The sequence below is a fragment of the Neophocaena asiaeorientalis genome, unplaced genomic scaffold, assembly GCF_003031525.2.
Source record: "Neophocaena asiaeorientalis asiaeorientalis breed wild unplaced genomic scaffold, Neophocaena_asiaeorientalis_V1.1 scaffold40, whole genome shotgun sequence".
Taxonomy (NCBI): Eukaryota; Metazoa; Chordata; class Mammalia; order Artiodactyla; family Phocoenidae; genus Neophocaena; species Neophocaena asiaeorientalis.
The window spans coordinates 3,334,867-3,360,925 of NW_020185335.1; the positions used below are offsets into that span (position 1 = coordinate 3,334,867).

General features: G+C 39.7%; 1 protein-coding gene and 1 pseudogene across 1 annotated transcript in view; one reads left to right on the plus strand and one right to left on the minus strand.

Moving 5' to 3' along the window:
- The window catches only part of GLG1 (golgi glycoprotein 1), a 150,461-nt gene that overhangs the window by 94,346 nt on the left and 30,056 nt on the right, over window positions 1-26,059 (minus strand). The gene's annotated exons all lie outside the window — the stretch shown is intronic.
- Window positions 21,699-22,049, plus strand: LOC112393450 (60S ribosomal protein L36 pseudogene; annotated as a pseudogene).

Below are 26,059 nucleotides of genomic sequence, written 5' to 3' on the forward strand. Positions count from 1 at the left end.
CGGCAGGCGGACTCCCAACCACTGCGCCACCAGGGAAGCCCTAAAATAAATTCTTGGTTGACCACAAACCCCCACAAGTCTCTGGCAAAAATTTTCTTCTTAAGATAACTTATATTTAAGGAAGTTCCTGGAAGGCAGTAATTACATCCTGTGCTACACAATACTAGGCACACACTGGCATTCTACAAATATTTGTTACTTGGTTGACAGAAATTCTATTTGATCTCTAAGCTTCCAAAGGCAGGCTGTCAATCACTGGGCTCACAATGAAATAAACAGCTTCTCCTAAACTTCTTCCTTTTTGGTCTATTTTTCAGGCCTTTTATTTTAACATCAATTCCCTAAGATATCCCCAAATTAAGACCAAAACTATGCAATGAATTTAAGCTGGACAGGACAAGAAATTATTAAATAAGGATGTCAAAGAGCACTATTCTCAGAAAACTAAATCCACTATTTTGGATTCTTGATGGAATAGTACTAGGATGGAGAAGGAAAGGATAATCAAGAATTACATTTCTGGAGTTCCTCTGCGCACCTGTAAAGGAATTCATCACCCTTATTCATTTAAATCCAATTCCCTCAGGAGAAACCGTTCATCCTTCAGGTAAAGCTTTTAGAAATGACTAAGGAAAAAATTTCATATGAATAAACACCAATGGATGAGATCTGGAGGAGAGATAGAGAGACAGAACTAAGAGCAAAAAATGATTATCTCCCTAGGACAACAAACAAAAATAATTCAAAAGGGAAGAGGAAGTAATGGGAAAGCCATCTCCTATATGGAAAGAAAAACCCCTTTCCTTAGCTTCTTAACAGCTGCTTAGAAAAGACATTCTTGCTAGCTTCTACTGAAGTCTAACAATTCATTTCTAATTCTATCCCATGTCCCACTATGTTCTTCACAAAGTCCACTCAGTCTTTGTGATGAGGACCCTGAAAATCTAAGTCAACAAATATTTTATGTAAAATTTAAAATGCTCTTTATCCAACTAAAATTTGCTGCTAAATAAAATAGAAAGGAACTTTACTCTTTTGTAAAGTTATAAAACATTACTCTTTTATTTACTTACTGAACAGGAAACTGCCTCTACCTAATTGTGTCAAACCACTGCAAATAGACATTCAATTTGTTATGCGAGTACCAATTTTGTTTTGTGAGAAAACTGTAAATTATTATTCTGTTCTACAGAAAATGGAAAACTTTACTTAGAGTATCTGGGAGTGGGGAGGTAAAAGCCAAAAGAATCTCTGTTTTAGCCTTAATAAAAAAAAATTATAAGGGGAAATACAGATTGCTACATGCCTTAAGAAACATTGTAGGGACTTCCCTGGTGGTCCAGTGGCTAAGACTCCACCTCCAATGCAGTGGGCCTGGGTTTGATCCCTGGTCAGGGAACTAGATCTCACATGCTGCAACTAAAGATCCCATGTGCCACAACTAAAGATCCTACATGCTGCAACTAAGGAGCCTGCATGCTGCAACTAAGGAGCCCACATGCTGCAACTAAGGAGCCCACATGTAGCAACGAAAAGCCCACACGCGGCAAGGAAGATCCCATGTGCCACAACTAAGACTGGGTGCAGCATAAATAAATAATTTTCCCCCCCTAAAAAAGGGGGGACATCCCCGGTGGTGCAGGGGTTAAGAATCCGCCTGCCAATGCAGGGGACACGGGTTCGATCCCTGGTCAGGGAAGATCCCACACGCCGCAGAGCAACTAAGCCCTTGCACCACTACTACTGAGCGTGCACTCTAGAGCCTGCGATCCACAACTACTGAAGCCCATGCTCCACAACAAGAGAAGCCAACCGCAATGAGAAGCCCATGGACCGCAATGAAGAGTAGCCCCCACTCGCAGCAACTAGAGAAAGTCCGTGCATAGCAATAAAGACCCAACGCAGCCAAAAATAAATAAATAAATAAATTTAGGAAAAAAAAAAGAAACACTGTAGAATCCGTTGATTCTTTAAATTATGTGTAACTTTTATAAAAAAAACTTAAAAAAAGAAAAATAAAATTATAATAAAATTAAAGAATTCTGAAACTTCTTAAAGATACCTTGTTACTAAGTGTGCTGAGTTTATTCTTGTGAATCTCAAAACTTAAAATGGGTGAAAATTTACTACACTTCCTGTTAAGGCCTGATCTTGCTTAGAATCTCTACAGATTCTTGACCCAAACCACATGGCATACTTATACTACCTAAATTCAGGTTGACTGTATTCAGTGTATATGGTATTTAAAGGGTAATTTCAGAGTTGGTAACTTATTGGATGTGGAAGTGAGGGAAAGAAGAATGAAGGATGATGGCTGCCCTACTTTACAAGTTGGGGAACAAAGTGGAAGGTGGTACCTTCCCTGAAAAGTGAAATTCAGGCCCATTAGGCTTGTATTAGCGGGTATTGAGCTCAGTTTCAGAGATGTTGAGACTGAGGTGCCTGTGGACATACCCTGAAAGTGTAGTTGGCAATATGTGTCTGGAGCTCAGGAAAGAGATTTAGGTTAGTGACAGAGATATGGTAATCATCACATTTAGGTCAGAATGAAATCACCTAGGCTGAGAGAGAACAGAACCCTTGATAGAACATTCAAGCCCTTAACTGAGGAGGTGAGTGAAAAACAACAGTCCGATAGGGAAGCCACAGAGAAATGTTTTAAGAAGGGAATGGTCACATGTTGATGATTCCATTTATATAAAAGTAGATTAGTAGAGTCTAGGTAAAGGAATGAATGGGGATTAACTATAAATGGGCACGAGACATATTTCTGGGGTGATAAAAATGTTGTAAAACTGATTTATGGTGATGATTACACCATTCAGTAAAGTTGCTAAAAATCAATGTAAACTTGAAATTGGTGGATTCTGTGATATGTAAAATACACTTCAATAAAGCTGTTAAAAAAAAGATCAGGTTGAGTATTGCATCTTCCACATTGTGATGTGGCTGCTGTCCCTAGTGTGAGAAAATGTTTGCTGAGATTTACAGTAAACAAAATTATACGCTCCTGCACCAAGCCAGCTGGAAACCCCTCCCATACATATCTAAGCATGCATTCTAATTTTTAAAAGAGAGATGTCTTATTTATTAAAGTTCAGGGCAAATCTCTTAAGTTCAGAAAGTAAAATTTTGTACACATGTACAGAAAGCGAAAGTATTATGTAATAAGGAGATGGTCAACTCCCAACGAGGTACATTTGGAAATGTGAAGGGATATTTTTCTTTATCACACCAACTTGGAAGGGGGAGAAACACTAGCATTTAGAGGGCAATGTTTTAACTATCATTTACTGCTTTTAAAAACAGTAAATCAGAAATACATACTGGTCTAAAAGCAGCCTCAATGTTATTGGGTCAAATAGTTGTAAGAAGGCATTCAACTTTTTATATGAATATAAAAAATATAAAAATAGGCTGAGTATATAAATATAAAAAGAGGCTGAGTATACTAAATGTCCTTCAATGTATAGGACAGTACTACACAAGGAGAAATGATTCCTCCAAAATGCCGAAAGTATTCCTGCTGAAAAACACTGATTTAAACCACGTTCCTATCTAGTAACACCTCAAAATGTAAAATATCTGTAGATTCTTATTCTAGAAATTTAAATATAAGGCATATACGTTAGTAACAGAACACTTCACCATATTCAAATTAAAAATATAATTTCCCAAAATTTTAACTTTGAAAAATCGCACATGACTATTAGATGTTCAAATTTTAGAAATACTGTAACATAAATTATTTAAAGATATTTAATTTTTCAGTTATTTGTCGCTTAGCTTGAACCAGCCTTATAAATTTCTCTGAGCTTTAAGCACTTTTTTGACAGACCAGGCAATAACATTTATAAGCACTTTGCTGTAACACCAAAGTTTTATATTTTCCTTTGAGTCTTTAGAAATTTTAATTTCAGGAGCTGCCTCAAGATACAGCCATAGTATACTGTATATCTTTTCAGTAAAGCATTATACTGTATTATAACCTGCTTATATGTTTCTGGAGGGTGGAATTTTATCTATTCCATATACACATTGCCCAATACAATTAACACAGTAAATGCTCAATAATGTTTCAAGAATAACTAAATAAAGTTATTAAAAACTACAGACATAATCTATATGATGAACAAAACTTAGCTGTGTGCCTTTATTTTCAGAATTAGATAATTTTATACTGGAAAGCCTTAATAGTAATTTTATAAGGTAGAGAAGTGCTTGGATGAAGGTTACAATGAACTAAATGGCTGCTCCAGCCATAACTAAATGGCTGCTCCAGCCATAACTAAATGGCTGCTCCAGCATAAAAGAGACAAAGAACAGGCAGCAAAGGGTGGTTATTTGGAAAACACTGCACACCTATCCAACAAAGGACAGAATACACAGAAGTGAGTAGAGCAGCAATTATTCCCTCTTTCTTACACATTCTAAACTCTTTCCATCACAGAGAACTACAACTTTCAGCCCATCTTCCTACACTTACACCAACACCTAAGATTAATATTTGTAAACCCTTTTCCTTCTGGGTGTTTGGTCAGGGGAGGGGGGTGAGCGAGAGAGGAGATAGCTGTGGAGGGGTACTAGCAGTTAAGGAGCAATGAAACACTTACTGACTGTATTCTAAAACATACATATTTTCATTTCTTGCAGTAGTCATTCAAAAGCTTCTTTCTGAGGCTGGGTAAGAGATTCCATAAAGTTTTGAGTATGTATTTTCATAATGTGGTCAAATGTTAAAGCTGGTAGGAAAGAGGGCTACAGGACTCAACTGATAGGATGTCCTGGAATCTTAATATATCTTGGTCAATATGTTGGCTTAAAAAGATAAGCATATGGGGAGCAGCGGCTCTGCTTCATGGCAGGCAACGTCTCCACAGGGTGTGGGTTTCCTAGTGGGACAGCAGTCACACCATATGGTGCTGCTTTTATTGGCATGGGCAGGACAGAAGCTGCCAAAAACTGAATGTGCTATTTTGGTCCGTAAGACGTGATAACTCCAAAATTTAAAACATAAGAATCTTTTAATTAAAAAAGATTTTTTAATTTTACGATTTCAAAAATATTGGACTCTCATAATTCAAGGCTCAATTGGGTAACAGCTCTCAGCCTTTGAAATAAGACAAAGATTCAAACAAAAGTCAAAAGATGGGGAATAAGCTTGGCAACAATTCTTTGAAAAAAATTTTTTTAAAGATTTAAACAAAACTTCTCCATAGTTATACTATAAACATAAAGATGCTATGTATAGAAACAGCTTCTGGAATACTATGCTGTGATAACATCAAACACGGGCAGTAGATGTGAGAAGCTGAAAGACGGTTCACCAATGGGATGGATTCTATATTTCTCTCTAACTACTTCTCCAAGTTTCTGCACAGTAACACACCTCCAACTTCTCAAATAAGCTGATCTAACGTTTGGAGTTAGGACAACCTTGGAAATATTCATGTTGAATCCACAGACAAACTATTTAACCCTTACAAACTCAGTCCTAGATCTGAGTAACTAGGTCCAACATTCTAAAAACAACAACTTCAAATGCTATATTGAGGCTGGTAACATTAATTTCAGAAAAGCAATTTTTGAGAGCTTCCACACTTGTTTCAATGCTGGCCATTCCCCCACACCTGCTCCTTTTCTGAGAATTAGGTTAATTATACGTAATAAAAATAGCTTCTAGTTTGGCCTGAGATGACAAGATAGGTTTTATGAACTGCTTTATATAAGGCAAGAAAAATTTTAAGGACTAGGTTAAATCTAAAATTATGAGAACTTCATTTTCCTGCCCATTCAATTCCTTGAACAACAATAAACACAAATTATCTAGATTAAGGTGAATCGTAAACTCAAATAACATTCACCTAAAGAGAGCTTTTGTCTGGGCAACCCAAATATGTAGGAATATTCATATAAGCTACTGTGATTCTCAAAGTGCATCAATATCAGCATCTGCAAATTCTTGGACCTACTGAATCTATGTAACATGTAACCAGGCTTCGAAGTGATCTGATGCATGCTGGAGTTTAAGAACCACTGAAGTAACAGTACTTGGACTCTTGATCTGAGAAAGACAGAGTATGCCAAATACAGATCACACTGCTGAAAGGCAATTTAGCAACTTTGGTTTATTCTGTCATGCTGGCTGTTGTAACTTCCTGAGAATATTAATGCCTAGAAGTCATAAATTAATCAGAGGACTATGACAGGATTATCCGAGAAATGCTTTTAGGGTTTTACAGAATTGTATCTTCTTATCCCTTCAAATGCTATACCTTTTTTTTTTTTAATAAAAGAAAATCTAACTTTAAAGTGTCGGTTGATTTGTGTGCACGTGTGTGTGTTCAGGGGCAGGGGGGCGCACCTTTAGGTGTCATGGCAAAGGCTATAATGATGTTAAACAGCTAACTTCAAATGAATGAGGTAAATCATGTGCCAGGAGAATTATTGGGGAGATAAAGGAGGAGGAAGAAGGGGAAGGCATCTTTTTAAAACTACTTTTTTTCACCTGCAGGCTCTTAAAAATTCTACCCATTCCTCCAAGGAGGCACAACAGAAGCTAGCCTAGAACAGGAAGTTAATTACAACTAAAAGAAAATGGCAAACACCTTTCCAGTTTTTCTTTTCTTACCAGTCCTATACCTATCCTCCTGAGGAGTTAAGTTTTAACCAAAGAAGTTTCAAGTGTGTATAGCTTAAGACACTGCTATGACCTAGTTTGGAGGAGTGGAAAATAGACTATATTTTCCACCAAAGATCACCGTTTTTTCTTTCAAATGTCTTGACTTGGAAGATATGAACTCCATTAAGTTATAGGTCCTTTTGCTTAAGCCAGTGTTCAACCTCTGCTTTGGTTCTAAGTTCCTTTACCAGGTTTTTTTTTTTCTTAATATTTATTTCCTCATTCATTCATTCATTCATTTGGTTGTGCCAGGTCCTAGTTGTGGCAGGCAGTCTCCTTAGTTGCGGCTCGCCAGCTCCTTAGTTGCAGCAGGCGGGCTCCTTAGTTGTGGCATGAGAACTCTTAAGTCGTGGCATGCATGTGGGATCTACTTCCCTGACCAGGGATCGAACCCAGGACCCCAGCATTGGGAGCACTGAGTCTTAACCACTGCACCACCAGCGAAGTCCCCCTTCACCAGTTTTGAAAACATTTTAGTGTAGTACAAACACTAACTTATACACTAAGGAATTAAACAAAGAGTGGAAGAAGACTTTGAAGAATAGTTGTCATTTGAGCTTGGCCTTGAAAGATGAGGGGGGAGTTACAATAGATGAGAAGGAAGAGAGATTTCAGGCTTAGGGAACAATGTTCACTCCTTCACAAAGCCCAGGTGACTCTGAGGTAGGTGATGGAGACACAGTGTTGTACAAGACAGACAAGGGCATTACCTTGTGGAGCTTTCATGTGAGAGGATGCGATAAACAATGAAAAAATAGGCAGACAACTAAAATAATGGCTAATTTTGTCGTGAAAGAAACTGGGGAATAAAGAGTAACAGTGGAAATTTTTACTTTAGGTAAGGAGGGCAGGAAAAGTTTCTCTGTGGAGATGTCATTTAAGCCTAGATCTAAACGGAGAGGATGTAGCTATGAACAAGTGGGTGGGGAAAGTGGGGGTGGATGGAGAGTATTCTAGGCAGAAGGAACATCATATTGGAAAGAGTCTGGCATGTTTTAGCAACTAAAGAGTGCAGGTATGGACAAAGCCTAGTGAAAAGTAAAGTGGCAGAAAATACATTCAAAAAGAAGTCAGGAAAGAATTTGGATTTTACTTGAAATGCAGTGAGAAAGTGTTAAAAGAGTTTAATCAGGGGATAGACGTGATCAAATTACTTTTGCAAAAGAGATGCTGTTTATTTTTCTTTTTCTTTATTTTTTATTTTTTTGGCTGTGCCATGTGGCTTGCAGGATCTTAGTTCCCCGACCAGAGATTGAACCCAGGCTGACGGCAGTGAAAGTGCAGAGTCCTAACCACTGGACTGCCAAGGAATTCCCTATTTATTATTTTTCAATAAAATTATTTTTTAAAAAAAACTTCAAGGTATACTTTGGGTAAATATCTAAGGCTGGAATTTCTGGATCATATGTTAAGTGCATGTTGAAATATAAGAAAATTCGCTACTATGTATAAAATAAATAAGCTACAAGGATATATTGTACAGCTCAGGGGATATAGCCAATATTTTATAATAATTTTAAATGGAATATAATCTATATAAATTGTGAATCAGTATGTTGTACACCTGAAACTAATATAATATTGTAAATCAACTGTACCTCAATAAAAAAAATTTTTTTTAATTCAGTTTTCCAAAGTGGTTACACCAATTTACAACCCACCCACTAGCAATGCATGAGAGTTCTAGTTGCTCCACCTCTTTGCCAACAATTGCTCATGTTTTTAATTTTAGCCATTCTAGTGGATAGTAAGTGGTACCTCATGTTTTTAATTTGCATTTCCTTGATGACTAATGATATACAGAGTTTTTCCAAGTGGTAAGTGGCCACTAATATCATTTTTTTGTAAAGCATTGTTCAAATCTTTTTATTTTTAAAAATTGAGTTTACTATTATTGAATTTTAAGACTTGATTTACTCTAGACACATCATATGATGGATATATGTTTTACAAATATTTTCTCCTCGTCTGTGGTTGCCATTTCGTTTTCTGATAGTGCTTTTTATTTTTTTCAATTTTATTTATTTTTGGCTGTGTTGGGTCTTTGTTGCTGCGTGCAGGCTTTCTCTAGTTGCGGCGAGCAGGGGCTACTCTTCATCACGATGTGTGGGCTTCTCATTGCAGTGGCTTCTCTTGTTGCAGAGTGTGGGCTCTAGGCGCGTGGGCTTCAGCAGTTGCAGCACACAGGCTCAGCAGCTGTGTCTCACAGGCTCTAGAGTGCAGGCTCAGTAGTTGTGGCACACGGGCTTAGTTGCTCTGCGGCATGTGGGATCTTCCCGGACCAGGGCTCAAACCCGTGTCCCCTTCACTGGCAGGTAACCACTGCACCACCAGGGGAGTCCCGATAGTGCTTTTTAAAGTGCAGAAATTTTAATTTTTATGTAATCAAATTTATCCATTTTTTCTTTTTATAGTTAGTGCTTTTATGTCTTAAGAAATCTTTGCCTACTCTGAGTTGATGAATATTCTGTATCTTTTCTAGAATTTTTATTTTTAGCTTGTGAAAAAAAAAGAGAGAGCAGGCCCAAAATGGCCCCACATCAGCAAATCAAGACAATACCTAACCTAACTGCAGTTTCAGTCTTTACCAGGAATGTAACCTTTAACCAGTCAATCTGGTTAATTACTGGTGAGCACTAGTGAGGTAATCTGCCTGAGACCCCTTCTGTCCCCCAAAGGAAGGTGACCTTGCCTGAAACAACACACTCTTTGCTAGAAATTTCCTTTTTCTGTCCCCTTTCACCTATAAAAGCCACTCCTTTTGTATAGCTCTTCCGAGCTCCTTTCTAGTTGCTAGATGGGATGCTGTCCTATTCATTAATCACTGAATAAGGCCAGTAAGATCTTTACATTTTTACTCAGTCGAAGTTTGTTTAAAAAGCTTTTAAATTTATATCTATGATCCATTTCAAGTTATTTTTTGTGAAGGTGTGATGTAAGGCTGAAGTTAATTTTCTTCCCATATAAACACAACAGAGTCCTAAACAAATTGTGCTTGAACAACTATCCTTTCCTTTTTGATTGGCATCTTTGTTGAAAATCATTTGATCATGTAGGCAGATGGGGTATAGGATCCCCGGAGGAAAAGAAGCAGATACAGCCTTTTTTGACATAAAAGAAGGCATTTTAGGCCTAAGCCATTTTGTAATCTAAGCCAGGCCACAATGCTTGCCCTTAACAGGTCTCAGCAATTAATGATCCTAAGTGAACAAAGGAATGCAGGAACAGAGGAAAAGCAGTCAAGAAACAATAATTCAGGGACTTCCTTGGTGGCGTAGTGGTTAAGACTGCGCACTCCCAATGCAGGGGGCCTGGGCTCCATCCCTCGACAGGGAACTAGATCCCACATGCATACCGAAACTAAGAGTTTGCATGCCACAAATAAGGAGCCTGCGTGCAGCAACTAAGAAGCCCACGAGCCACAACTAAGGAGCCTACCTGCCACGACTAAGACCCGGCACAACCAAATAAATAAATATTAAAAAAAAGAAAGAAACAGTAGTTCAGCAATAAAACAGAGTCCTACTTCCTTCTCAAGGGATATAAATGACAATCTGATACATATCTTTGCGCTGTTCAACAGGAACTAAGGCCCCATCCAGGTGGAGAATGGCAACTACATGCTAAAAACCCCAGACTGGCCAGAATCTAAGGAATTATAATGGTGACCTTTTCTGACCCTCATGACTTTAATCAGCTAAAGCTTGGACTCAACCTCTGCCTCAGTTCTATGCTGAATTCTCCTCTGTTCAAGCCCCTTCATGAATATGCATGTACCCTTAGCTTAAAACTTCCCCAGTTTTGCTGTTCAGGGAGACACTGCTTTGGGAAAGATCTCCCGTGTTCTCCTCCTTACTTGCTGCAAGTAACAAATCCTTCCTTCTCCCAGTCTTTGGCTTGGTTGTATCTTTTGGCTCAACACCCACCAAGAGGTGAAATCAGTTTTCAGGTAACAATCAGGCATATGTGGACCTATTTATCAACTTTCGATTCTGAACCACTGAATAGACAGTATTTTAGGCTTGGGGGCCATATATAGTCTCTGTTATACTCAATTTGGTAACTGTAGATCAAAAGCAGCCCTAGGGGGCTTCCCTGGTGGCGCAGTGGTTGGGAGTCCGCCTGCCGATGCAGGGGACACGGGTTCGTGCCCCGGTCTGGGAAGATCCCACATGCTGTGGAGCGGCTGGGCCCATGAGCCGTGGCCGCTGAGCCTGTGCGTCCGGAGCCTGTGCTCTGCAACGGGAGAGGCCACAGCAGTGAGAGGCCCACGTACCGCAAAAAAAAAAAAAAAAAAAAAGCAGCCCTAGGGAATACGTAAACAAATAGGTTTAGCTTTGTTTCACTGAAATTTTACTTACAAAACACACAGCCATTTTGTCAACCCCAGGTTTATAAGTTTATCTTTCTGACAATACCATACTGTCTTTTTTTTAATATATATATATTTTGGCTGTGTTGGGTCTTCGTTGCTGTATGTGGGCTTTCTCTAGTTGTGGTGAGCAGCAGCTACTCTTCATTGCGGTGCGCGGGTTTCTCATTGCGGTGGCTTCTCTTGTTGCAGAGCATGGGCTCTAGGTGCATGGGCTCAGTAGTTGTGGCAAACGGGCTTAGTTGCTCCGTGTCATGTGGGATCTTCCTGGACCAGGGCTCAAACCCGTGTCTGCTGCATTGGCAGGCGGATTCTTAACCACTGCGCCACAAGGGAAGCCCTACCATACTGTCTTGATTACTTTATAGTAAATCTTTATAAGTGCTGAAATACAAGTAATGCAAGTCATCCAATTTTATTCTTTTTCAGCTGTTTAGCTATTCAAGCTCACTTGCATTTCTATATAAATGCAAGACTCAGCTTGTCAGTTTCTATTACCTAGCCCCCCAAAAAAGCCTGCTGGGATTTTGACTGCGATTGCGTTGAACAGATCTGCAGGTCTTCCAAATCTAGGAAGAATATTATCTCTTTCTGTTAAGTTGGATCTTTACTTTTGTGGACAAAGGATGTTGCCTGCCATTCCAGTAAACAAACAATGTTGCCCCTCATTCCAGTAAACAGCAAATGTGGCCACCACCAAGCCACCAGCCACTGCAGCCCCCGCCCCGCCACAGTGCCATAGTGTGCTATAAGGGGAATTCAGGATGGAGAAGAAACAGGATACTGGCCCTAAATAGTTAAGATGCGTATCTAAGAAATAATTTCAATAAGCCCAGACTCTAGCTTCTTCCCATACACAGAAAAGCAATAAAATCATTAACTTGAAATGTCTGGGTATTTTTTTGTGATTGGCAGTAATCTTTTGATGTTCAACTACATGATTCTTTTTCAGCAAAAATTCCTATATATCCTAGCTCTTCCCTTACCTCTTTGGAACAGTTCCTCAGAGCTATCTGAGAGGCTGTCTCCTGGGCTATAGTCCTCAGCAAGGTCCCGAAGTAAAACATAACTTGCAATTTTTAGGTTGTGCATTTTTCTTCAGTTGACACTTTCTTTCAGCAAATTTATTCTTATGTATTTTTTAATGCAAATGTTAATATCTACTAAGCACATAAAAACAAAGCAGAGGGCTTCCCTGGTGGCGCAGTGGTTGAGAATCTGCCTGCCAATGCAGGGTACACGGGTTCGAGCCCTGGTCTGGGAAGATTCCACATGCCGCGGAGCAACTAGGCCCGTGAGCCACAACTACTGAGCCTGCGCGTCTGGAGCCTGTGCTCCGCAACAAGAGAGGCCACGATAGTGAGAGGCCCGCGCACCATGATGAAGAGTGGCCCCTGCTTGCCGCAACTAGAGAAAGCCCTCGCACAGAAAAGAAGACAAAACACAGCCCCCCCAAAAAATAATTAATTAATTTAAAAAACAAAACAAAACAAAACAAAGCAGAACTTATGCTTTTTTTTTGGCTACGCTGAGTCTTTGTCGCAGCACACGAACTTAGTTTCCCCGCGGCATCTGGGATCTTAGTTCCCTGACCAGGGATCGAACCTGTGTCCCCTGCATTGGAAGGTGGACCACCAGGGAAGTCCCAAGCAGAGCTTACTCTTTGTGATACCAGCTCTCAGATTCTCATGTTAACTGGGTGTCAATTTAGTTCTGACACTGTGAAATAAAATTCATATTCTATGGCAAGACAAGAAAAATTTAAACATAAAAAATTTTTTCTGCCCTCTGGCCTCCTCTCTCCCCGCCTACTGTGTATCTGCTTTATGCATCAACCAAACCTCCCCCATCAGAAGAAATACCTGCTCAAGTGAAGCAAAGAGCAACATTCTCCTAAAATCAACAACTCCTTAAAAGATAACATTCCTTCTTGATCTTGTAAGGGCCATGCTTAGATCTGGATTGTGTAAACTGTCAATAATACGTCATTTAATGTACAGCCCTCTGTCTAAAAAAACTTATGTAACTGTGTTTTGACTCCCAATGGGAGGAACAGTTCTGGGAGCTTTCTGAGATGCTCTTCCCAAGTTATAATCCTCAAATTTGGCTCAAATAAAATTTTCCACTACTTTCATATACTAACTACTGATTAATTTTCATCGTCACACTAACTACCCAGAGTTAGGGCAGACCCCACAAATTGAGGGCTCGGTTTCACAAGACTGCCCTTACTTCAGATGCCAGTCGTGAATCTCAGGTCCCAAGGACACTTGTAATTCTTCTGACTTGGCTACAAGTTTGAGGGTCCCCATGACCCCCTCCTCAAGTTTAATAACTCTCTAGACCAAATCACAGAACTTAGGAAAACATTTTACTTACATTTACCAGTTTATTATAAAAGATACAACTCAGGAACAGTCAAATGGAAGAGATGCCTAGGGCAAAGTGAGGGAAGGCACCACAGAGCTTCAGGCCCACACAGGGCATGTCACCTCCTGGCACCTTGATCTATTCACCAACACAGAAGCTCCCCAGGTCTTCTAGTTTGAGTTTTTATAACGCTCAGTCTCCAGAGAGCCATCCCACCCCATCCTTGGAGGCCGGTGGGTGGGACTGAACGTTCTAACCTTCTAATCACTCCTGATGACCGGCCCATTCTCAGGCTATCCTGGGGCCCCGTCATAAATCACTTCATTAGCATAAACTCAAGTGTAAAGAAAGGGGCGTGTTATGAAGTAACAAATCCTATTACTCAGGAAATTCCAAGGGTTTTCGGAGCTCTGTGCCAGGAACTGGAGACAAAGATCAAATATATATTTTATTATACCACTCTTAAAAAATGAGGAGGTGAAAAACAAATTAATTACATGGGACTGAGTGAACTGATGAGGATGATTATAATTTTTGTGACTTTCTGCTTGAATAAAAAAAAAATCCCACAAGGACTCAAGGCAAAAAATATACAAACCAATTTTCACTGCAAAGTAAAGGAGCTGTTACAGTGGAGGATTACTGGACTGAATGTCAATATCATGACATAGTATGAGTGTGTTTCGTGTTTGGTAACTGCAATCATTGTTGCTTTTGTTGTGGTCATCCAGTTACAATGCTTGGTGTCAGTTTATTTATCTCTTGTAAAAATAAAATACAGTGTGTGTGTGTGTGTGGAAAAAAAAAAAAAAAACGAGGAGGGAAACCTGGTTTCTTGTAAATACACTGCTAATTCACCAGTGTGGAAGTGCAGCGGTGGTGTGCATGAGGTGGACCGCTCAGTCTCCTCTACAACTGCCTTTAAAAAAATATCAAAACTAGGCCGGGTCACTTCGAGCACAAGGGCCAGAAGAATGTGAGCAGTTTCCCGTGGGGTATGCCTTTACAGTGTCGCTTCAGCCACACTTCAGAAGAGTCGGGTGCGGGCAAAGATTCAGGGAGAGTTCTCCATTCTCCCTTTCTTAAGAGAAATCTTCCCTCTTCATTTGTACTTAAGTCCATGGTTGAGTCACAGGACCTTGTTTTATCTTTGCTCAAAATTTGATTGTTTTGACAGATTCTAGCTTAACAGTGTTAGTTAGACAAATGGCAATTTTCTGGAACATTCTTTTTTTTTTTTTGGCCCAGTGTAGAAGCATGGAGTCCTAACCACTGGACGGCCAAGGAATCCCTTGGAACATTCTTTAAAATATGGATTCCATAGCAGTTTCCATTCTAGTTCCTATTACACTTTGCCATTATTTTGGTCTTCTTGTAGCTGTTAAAAGCTGAGTTTTCACTGTATATCCAAATTCCATAATTTGGTATAATAAACAGCTCTTTTATAGAAGTAGCCATCTGATAATAGCAGGACTCACATATACAAAGATACAAATTATCCATCTAGATTTCTCATGGGATTATTAAAAATCCTCAACCATGGGAACTCCCTGATGGTTAGAACTCCGCACTTTCACAGCTGTGGGCCCAGGTTCGATCCCAGGGAACGAAGATCCCGCAAGCGGCATGGCACAGCAAAAACAAAAAACAAACCAAAAAAACCCTTCAACCCAAAGCATATGCATCCAACATTCTTAACCATGGCAACAACATACTTTACAACCATGCTAAACCTCAGTAACATAAGTCTTTAAGAACCAGGTACAACACAAAATGATCTTTAAAGAGATACTTGGGAATTACTATGCTCACAAAAACAGTCCTGGGGAATAAAAACCAATTTGTACAATTCCTCAGTACTACTTATTTAAACCCTACTTTGTTTGAAAATATTTGACAGAATTTTTTCAATAAATGGGTTGAGATTCCTACACTCTTCTGAATATATTACTGCTAAATATCAGTTGGTCACTGAAAAGTCAGATAGGACATCATTAAATCAGGATGAAAATGACTAGTCAGGGAAAGAACTGTTATACCCAATAACTTTGGCAAAGTGCATGAATAAAATTATTTTCTAATGGGATGGATCTTATTAATATTCATTTCCTCAACTTGCAAATTCAACGACATCATTGCTTTGTCACTTTAATTAGCTCTCTGCTTAACAGTGGACCTACTGACAGATACCCCAATAAAGATGAGATGCTAATACAAAAAGATGTAATTTCCTTCAGTTTATTTTATAGGATTTTGTGGTAAAATGGAAAAAAAATAATTTAAAAAACAGTTATAGCTGTGCTTGGAGATATTAACTAAATGGACTGTTCTCACATACTGATCAAATGATCACTGTGGTAGTTTAAAAGTTCACAAATTACAATTTTTCCTTCTTTGAAAACTGAATCAGGTCACCAAATTCCAAATCAGAATCTTGTCTTGTTTAGTGGCTTTGTTTCAGACAACGAAACATAAAATAGGTCAGTTATTCATGTTGTGAAGGGACTTGCCATACAGAACAAAAACAAAAAACTTAAAACTTAGCACAAATTTCCTTTAAATCACTAACTCCATCAATACATTTAAAATGTGATTCTATTCTTCAAAGACTGATTTCCACTATTTTTACATTTCTGTATAAAATAACCATGCATAACATCAAGATAACTGTTAATGTGTGTTAACCAGATTCTTAGTATTCTTAATTCACATACTGCAGAAGATGGCAAAGAAGAAAGTCTCCTGCTAGCTCCTTTTTGTACAGCAAGAACTAGGATCATGCCTGGGCTTTCTATCACTTACTTACGCTAAGGAACTCGCTTTGGAACACATAAACTCATATTTGTATTTTGCTTTGGAATTTCATATGGTTTTACTTAGCAACAGATTAACTTTATTAATTATGTTTTTCTTGAGCTAATTATTAATAAAATGTGCTCCCATTCTGAAAACAGGTTGAGCAATGGCTCAGAAACAATTAGCCTAGGATAGAAACAATTTCTGTGGAAAAACAGTCACTAATTCATACAGGGACAACTATAAGCTGGTGAGTTAACTCTAAATTCCTAAATCACACACACACACACACACACACACACACACACACACCCTTTTGCTTTTACTACAAGAAAGTGAAACGGTCCTATAGGAGAAAAGCAAGATGATGGAAACGGTCAACAATATTGAATATTTTTATCACATTATAAACCTTCGTTTTAAATACCATAAGTTCTTTTACTAGAAAGTTTAAAGTTTTTTTACTAGGAGAAATGGACTTCTCTCCACAAAACGTATGTTTTTGTTTGAGGCTAACTCAAGCACGTTACTTAACCAATTTTTTTTTTTTTTTTTTTTGCGGTACGCGGGCCTCTCACTGTTGTGGCCTCTCCTGTTGCGGAGCACAGGCTCCGGACGCGCAGGCTCAGCGGCCATGGCTCACGGGCCCAGCCACTCCGGGGCATGAACCCGTGTCCCCTGCATCAGCAGGCGGACTCTCAACCACTGCGCCACCAGGGAAGCCCCTATTTAACCAACTTTTGTATGGAGCACCCTGTAAGGCAGGTTATATGGAAAATAACCTAAAGTCTGGAGCCAAGGGGTAAAAACAGAGCTAAAACTAACAGTCTAACTGTATGTAGGTTGTTTACATTATGTAGGCAGATAGGAACAACTTGTAAGAACAACCCTAATAATCTGTCTTTAATTAACTTAATCACGTTCTCATAAAGAAAATGTATTCAGATTGTCACTGTTCAGAACAATGAAGTACTTTATTTAGTAGGAGGAAGATTTACCCTCCACACCTGAATCAGTAGGGTGAGTCTCTGCTTTTCCTACTGACCAATTTCTCCCCCATAAAATTGGCATATTTAGCAAAACTAGAAGGAACCCAGGGTCTCTGATTTAATAGCTTTGTAAATTCTTATCTCAAACATCACAAACTTTTCTATAACTATATAATATTTGAGTTGTGAGTTTCATTTTATTTTTAGGGATCTTTATTCACTGGATAGTTATCCATTTTATTTTATAGTAAGTTAGATGAAATAGAGCAGTAAGAATCTCAACTGAGAGAAATTTTAATCATAGAGAGTTTTAGGTACTAAAATAGGCAGGAAGCTCTATTAGGGTCTAAGAAGCAACGGAGTATAGGCTACTCGAAGAGCATGTGATTGAGTGATGGTAAACACAATTTGCAGACACTGCTAGATCAAAGCCCAGGAGAACATTTTAAAATGTTAGACACACACTAAAGAAAGTAGTAAAACAATGAAACTCTGGGTAATTAAGAATTCAAAATATTTGCATTTTTATTTACAGATGGTCCTCAACTTTCATAATCTGATTTTCATACATTATATACTTACATACCTAGGAGAATTTTAAATGTTGATTTTAAATATTGTGTTTACAGCTGGCAAATTTTTAAGCTACTGAGTGGAGGTACTACTTGCCCAGCAATATTTCACCTTTGGCAGTATCACCTCTTAGGCCGTATCATTGTGAAATTATTAGGATATTTTACTGGGCTTAGAGGGAAAAAAACGGGAAGAAAAATGCAAGTGCTAAATACTAGCAGAAAGAAGCATTTCAAATTTAATTTACTGCTTTCTGGCCTAAAGCCAGTCTTCCATGAATTCAATTATAAAGGATGAATAATAAAATGAAAGAGTGTGGGGTTTCCCTGGTGGCGCAGTGGTTGAGAGTCCGCCTGTCAATGCAGGGGACACGGGTTCGTACCCCGGTCAGGGAAGACCCCACATGCCACGGAGCAGCTGCGCCCGTGAGCCATGGCCGCTGAGCCTGTGCTCCGCAACGGGAGAGGCCACAACAGTGAGAGGCCCGCGTGCAGCAAAAAAAAATGTTTGAACTATATTACTGAAGACTGTACCTAAAAGGTTAAGAGTAAGTTAGGATTTTATAATATTTGTTAACTCGCCAAGCACCTGCTTTATAACATGTAAGTTTAGCTTTAACCTATATGACTTTTATCCTTGTATCCATGGATACACATTCATAAATTTGAGTACTTGAGAACCTCAAGACATTTTTAGTGGATGTGAAGAATCTGCTTTCTTTCTTGGGCCAGGGGGGTGGGGGGGAACACTTGTTTTTCCCCCCAAAGTTAGTTACTTTGGCCCTACTTTAGGACTGGAGTAGTTAGAAGAAAAGGGATATCCCAAGAGAGAGGGGCAGATAAAATACAGTTGACTCTTGAACAACTAGGGGGAGTTAAGGGTGCAGACCTTCCTCACAGTCAATAATCCGAGGATAACTTTAGAGTTGGCCCTCTGTATCTGTGGTTCCACATCTGCGTATTCAACCAACTTCTGATCATGTAGTACTGTAGTATTTATTTACTGAAAAAAAATCTGCGTATGAGTGGACCTGTGCAGTTCAAATACGTACGTTCAAAGGTCAACTGTAAAATGAAAATTTAACTTACTTCTATTATCCATTCTGTCACTGACTGTGCATCTTCCTTTCACTTTTTAAATGAGTCAGACCACATTTCCTGATTTCCTGCTTCATGTGATTTTTATCATTAAGAGCCATCTTCTCTATCCCATTTTTTGGCTTTCTGTTGTTTTCGATGTTTAAAGAACAACTCTCTCCTCCTTAACCCTTTATCTTCTTTAACCCTCCATCCTCTCTTAGTTTTGGACAGTGACACAATATTATGTGTCAACTTGACTGGGCCAACAGGTGCCCAGATATTTGGTCAAACATTTTTCCCATCCAGGATTTAGTCTGATCTCCTTAGCTTCAGTGTTTCTAATGACCTGACAGTTTTCGAGGAAGCCTGGTCAGGTATTTTGTAGAATGTCCTTCAACTTCAGTTAGTGTGATGTTTTTCTCATAGGATATAGGTTTTGGGGAAGAACCGCCATTCTCAACACATCATATCAAGGGCATACATACTGATGATGCCAACTTTGATCACCCGGCCAAGGGAGTGTTTGCCAGGTTTCTCCACTATAAAATGACTCCCTTCTACCTTTCCACATTCTACTCTTTGGAAGCAATTCACTGAGTCCAGCCCATACTCGAGGGGAATGGGGAGTTAAGCTCTACCTCTTGGAAGAGGAAGTATCTACATAAATTATTTTTAATTCTTTTTCTACCATGGCATCATCATTCCCCCAGTAAGCAATGCCCACATACCCAATGGAACTTTGGGTTTACTTTTGATTCCTTTTTCTCCTGCAAGTCCCCTATCTTGGTCCTTTAACAAGCTCTCCTTAGTCATCTTTTTTCAGTATTAGATTTAGTCAATCTCCTTTCTTTCTGTCATTGCTTTAATCCAAATCCTAATTTTCTAGACGACAATCTCTGAGCAGGTCTCTTTTTTTTTTTTTTTGTGGCCTCCATGCCTTGTTCTGTTCCAATCTGCCTTTCATCTATCATACAGTCATATTGTATGAGACAGAAATTTCCAGAGAGACAGAGTATCCCTGATTTGTACCTAGAATGTAGAGAGTACATAATAAATAACTGTTGGGGAAGTAGAAGATACAACAAAATTTTTCTTTACCGTAGTTTAGTCTCCATGCTAGGAAAATAAAAACAGCTTGCAGAAAATTAAAGAAACAATAGAAATATTTAAATGTTAATTATTTTAAACAACACATATTGCTGAGGTGTGGATGAAAAGTATTTATAATACAGGAAGAGTGTAAACGTCAGGAGAAAATGTTTAAGGTGCTGCAAAACTAACTACAACTAACTAAGAAGCTAAGAAAAGGAAAATGTCCTTGCCCAGGAAAATAATCTAAGGAAATCTTTCAGACTCCTCAATGGTCTCTTCAAATCTGGTGTTTTGAATTTTTTATAGGAGAACATCGTGACTAAAATGACATAACCTATTCCACAGGGATCCAATCTTGTCTCTTGACCTATGAGCTGGAGATAATGTGGTATAGCTTTTCCAACTATTTAACATATGAAATAAAAAATGGTAACAGTGGCAAAAAAGTGTGTGTGGGGGGGGTTACAAAGGGGACACATTTTTGTTGAGAAAATAAAGTGTAAGTTACCCAAATGTCATTTACTTTTTTTTGCTTTTATAGAATGCTCACAACATTTCTGACTAGAAAAGGTTTAAAATTATATTTAAAATAGGGAAATATGATTGCATAGAGGTTGAAAACTTTAAATCAGAAAAACACCAAAACTTTACTATGAAGTTCTCAAAGTTATTGCTGAGGACTAACAGCTGGGATCTACAATTTGGGTTATGGAACATGAGCACTGGCCTCTGGGACTTGCCTTTCTTTAAAAGAGACAGAGAGGGCTTCCCTGGTGGCTCAGTGGTTGAGAGTCTGCCTGCCGATGCAGGGGACACGGGTTCGTGCCCCGGTCTGGGAAGATCCCACATGCCGTGTAGTGGCTGGGCCTGTGAGCCATGGCCTCTGAGCCTGCGTGTCCGGAGCTTGTGCTCCACGACAGGAGAGGCCACAGCGGTGAGAGGCCTGCGTACCGCAAAAAAAAAAAAAGCAGATTGTAAATAGAAGACCCTAACAATTTGTAAAAGAAAGTTGGAATACTACCTCATTTTAAGACTTACAGTAGAGCAACAGTAATTAAGAGTGTGCTATTGGCAAAAGCACCAGATAAAAGGAATGAATATTAAATCTTGTAGATTGCAGGGACGTCCCTGGTGGTACAGTAGTTAGGTTAAGACTCAGCGCTCCCAACGCAGGGAGCCCGGGTTTAATTCCTGGTCAGAGAACTAGATCCCACATGCATGCCGCAACTAAGAGTTCGCATGCCACAACTAAGAAGCTCATATGCCGCAACTAAGGAGCTGCAAGCTGCAACTAAGGGGCCCACTTGCCGCAACTAAGGAGCCCACCTGCCACAACTAAGGAGCTCACGTGCCACAACTAAGGAGCTCACATGCCACAACTAAGGAGCCCACCTGCTGCAACTAAGGAGCCTGCGAGCCGCAACTAAGGAGCCCGCCTGCTGCAACACAACCAAATAAATACAACCAAATAAATAAATAAATAAATAATAAAAGTACAATATAAATAGAAAAAAAACCCTGTAGATTGCAAACCAAAAAAAAAAAGAAAGCAAATTTTACGACATGTAAATTATACCTTAATTTTTTTAAAAGGAAAAAATGATGAACTATGGTAAATTTAATTTTTTACAAAAGTAGAAGAGTTAAGCAGCTCTCCAGTATAACTGTAGAGAAAATTAGTACACTGAAAGGTAAGTCAACAGAAATTATCCAGAATGTAGCATGAAGACGAAAAGTTAATAAATATGAAGACTCTGCCTCTGAAGCCATTAAGGAACAAAGCCACAGCTCTGTACTACCCCATGGCCATGGGCCTCAACAAGGGCCACAAAGTGACCAAGAACATGAGCAAGCTGAGGCACAGCCACTGCCATGGACGCCTCACCAAGCACACCAAGTCCCTAAGGGACATGATCTGACAAGTATGAGGCTTTGCCTCATAAAGGCAGAGCATCTGGGACATGCTCAGGTTCTCCAAGGACACACAGGCCCTCAAGTTCATCAAGAAAAGAGTGGGGACACACAGCCATGCCAAGAGGCAAGAGAACCTGAGTGATGTCCTGGTTGCCAAGAGGAAAGCAGCTGCCAAGGACTAAGCCCCCTCCCCTCTCTGTGCATAATAAAACCTTTATAGTAAAAAATAAATAAATATGAAAAAATAGCAAGAAATCTAACTTAACTGAAGTTCAAGAAGAAGAGAAAGAGTGGGGCAGAGGCAGATAATGGCTGAGAATTTTGCATAAAGAATGAAAGACACCGAATCAAAAGAAACTCAATAAAGCTCAAGTCGAGAAATAAAAGGAAAGTTACACCAAGACAAATCATAGTGGTCAAGAGAACACAGACAGAAAATCTGAAAAGAAGCCATAGGAACTGACTAACTGCTTAACAGTGACAGTGAAAGCCAAAAGACAGTGGAAAGAAAATGTGCTGAAAAATACTCCAACCTAAAATTCTACACTGTTATTGATTTTTTTTTTTTCGGTACGCGGGCCTCTCACGTGTCCCATGCATCGGCAGGCGGACTCTCAACCACTGCGCCACCAGGGAAGCCCCTGTTATTGATTTTTTAAGGCCACAAATCCCTCCCATTCCTTAATGCACATCCCTTTGAATGTGACATTGTCCCTCTACCCATAAAGAGATGGAATCTAATTTCTCCACCCTTTGGAATGTGGGCTTGGCCATCTGACTTGCTCTGGTCAATGAGACACTTTTCAAGAAGCTTGAAAAGTACTTGTGCATTGGATCTTGCCATTGCTTTTTTAAAAATAAATGTATTTATTTATTTTTGGCTGCACTGGGTCTTAGTTACTGCACGTGGGCTTTCTCTAGTTGTGGCGAGCAGGGGACGCTCTTTGTTGCAGTGTGTGGGCTTCTCATTGCGGTGGCTTCTCCTGTTGCAGAGCATGGGCTCTAGGCGCACGGGCTTCAGTAGTTGCGGCATTTGGGCTCAGTAGTTATGGCTTGTGGGCTTAGAGTGCAGGCTCAGTAGTTGTGGCGCACAGGCTTAGTTGCTCCACAGCATGTGGGATCTTCCTGGCCCAGGGCTTGAACCCGTGTTCCCTGCGTTGGCAGGCAGATTCTTAACCACTGCGCCACCAGGGAAGTCCCTATATTGCTTTATGAACCCAGCTACCACATGAAGGCATTTAGCCTAGCCAGCTGAGAGATATGAGAGATATGTTGCCCAGTTCCTTTCTCACCTCACCAAACCACCAGACATATAAATGAGGTCATCTGGACTGTCCAGCTCCCAGCTGACGTGACAAGTGACTACAAGTAGATGAATGAGACACCAGGTAGATCAGAGACAAGCCATCCCCTTGAGCCCTGATCAAACTGCTGACCCACAGATTCATGAGGAAATAGTTGTTGTTTTTGAGTCATTAAGTTTGGGATGGTTTGTTAGTCAGAAATAGATAACTGATACCTAGACCCAGCAAAAAATATCCTTTAAAAGTAAGGTAGAATAAAGACATTTCCAGACAAACAAAACCTGACAGCTGGCCAGCAGGAGACCCTCACTAAAAGATATTCTAAAAAATGTATTGTAGGCAGAAGGAAAGTGGTCCTAGATGGAAGCTTAGAGAAGCAAAAAGGTATGAGGAGCAAAGAAAGTACTAACTAATGGGTAAATCTACAAAAATATTGCCTTTGTAACACAATAATAATAGTATCTTAATATTTTTTAAATTCAATGCCAGCAACCAATTCCAGGCATTATAATTTAATTTACCTGAGACCTCTGGGTACTGATATTTTAAAAATCGCCCGAGGTACAACTAGAGTTTAGAATCACTGACTTAAATACACCTGTATATTTAATGTTGGCATCAGTGCCCACCTTCCTCCCGCTTTTATTTGCCTTGCCTTTTTTGAAGTTACTGACTTGTGATTCTGCATTAAAATAAGCTTTAAAAAATGTATTGTCTCCGTAATACAAAGTGGCTTACTTTCAGAGATACTAAAGGCCTAAAAAACAATTATTATATAATTTCTAATTATTTCCCATCAACAGGATACTACTATAAATTCACAGGGCGTTTCAGTTGCAAACACCCAAGAAAATTGCAGGTAAGGCTAAAGCTAAACTGGTTTTCTGGTTAATGTTCTTCTACAGTATATTCAGCAAAATAGTAACTAACACAAAAGACAAGGCTGCAGGCCATCTGTTAACTAACAGTAACAGATCAGGATATTGTGCTACTCAAAACACTATGCTAACTGTTGATTTTCCTAAATGCTCTGTTGACCAGATATGGATGATGATGCTTATTATCTAATTCAAATTACAAATCTCAGAATTAAAATAAATCCCCAAACAAAATCCTTTAATGATTAAAGATTTCCAAAATAATGAATTTTGGCTGCAATATCCAAGTAAGTAAAAAGGGGTGGAATCAATATAAGGAAAAAGAGGGACTTCCCTGGTGGTCCAGTGGGTAAGACTCTAACCACACTCCCAATGCAGGGGGGCCCAAGTTCCATCCCTGGTTAGGGAACTAGATCCTGCATGTATGCTGCAACTAAGAAGCCCACACGCAGCAACACAGTCAAAGACATGCAATGAATAGGGACTTCCCTGGTGGTCCAGTGGGTAAGTCTCTGCACTCCCAATGCACGGGGCTCAGGTTCCATCCCTGGTGGGGGAACTAAATCCCACATGCACTCAGCAACTAAGAAGTCCGCATGCCGCAACAAAAAAAAACCATCCCACGTGCTGCAAGGAAGATCCCATGTGCTGCAACTAAGACCCAGCACGGCCTAAATAAATAAATAAATAATTTTTAAAAAACCTATTAAAAATTTATATAAGGAACAAGAAAACAATGCACGCAACAGTTAATATAAGTGAGTAGAATATATGAACCATGCCTTATTGATTTTAAGATGAGCCATTATTTTATGCACCACGGGGGGGGGCGGGAAACTGCCAATTGTAATTATGTCATAAAATTTAAGATACATCCTGATTTCCAAAATGTTAAGGTGGGGCTTCCCTGGTGGCACAGTGGTTAAGAATCCTCCTGCCAATGCAGGGGACACGGGTTCGAGCCCTGGTCTGGGAAGATCCCACATGCCGCGGAGCAACTAAGCCTGTGTGCCACAACTACTGAGCCTGCATTCTAGAGCCCATGAGCCACAACTACTGAGCCCATATGCCACAACTACCGAAGCCCACGTGCCTAGAGCCCATGCTCCACAACAAGAGAAGCCACCACAAAGAGAATCCTGCACACCACAAAGAAGACCCAACACAGCCAAAAATAAATAAAATAAATAAATTTATTTTAAAAACTCTCAGCCAAACCAAACACACCACCCAATTTAACATCAAAATATAGCCTCGGGGCTTCCCTGGTGGCGCAGTGGTTCAGAGTCTGCCTGCCGATAAAGGGGACGCGGGTTCGTGCCCCGGTCCGGGAGGATCCCACATGCCGCGGAGCAGCTGGGCCCGTGAGCCATGGCCGCTGAGCCTGCGCGTCCGGAGCCTGTGCTCTGCAATGGGAGAGGCCACAACAGTGAGAGGCCTGCGTACCACAAAATACAGCCTCAAAAAAATAACACACTCTATGCAGTAGGCAAATGTATCAATGAGAAAATGTTGCATCTATGAAGAAATGGCAATATTCAAATTCATTACCATTCCTAAAGCAGCATCACAAAAATGCACGCACTGAAGAGCAAGCACAAAAGTAAGCACAAGTACCTGCAGGGTGCTGTCTTTCTGTCTCAAACCCCAAGCTAGTTTAATTAAAGCCCACAGTGTCATGTATACAGATTCTGATTAATAGAAGTCCACACCAGATGCAACTAGAGACTATCACACTAAGTGAAGTCAGAAAGAGAAAGACAAATATCATATGATTTCACTTATATGTGGAATCTAAAATATGACACAAATGAACCTATCTATGAAACAGAAGTAGAATCACGGACATAGAGAACAGATTGGTGGTTGCCAAGAGGGAGGGTGTTGTGGGAGGGATGGATTGGGAGGTTGGGGTGAGCAGATGTAAGCTATTGTATATAGAATGGATAAACAAGGTCCTACTGTATAGCACAGAGAACTATATATCCTATGATAAACTATAATGGAACA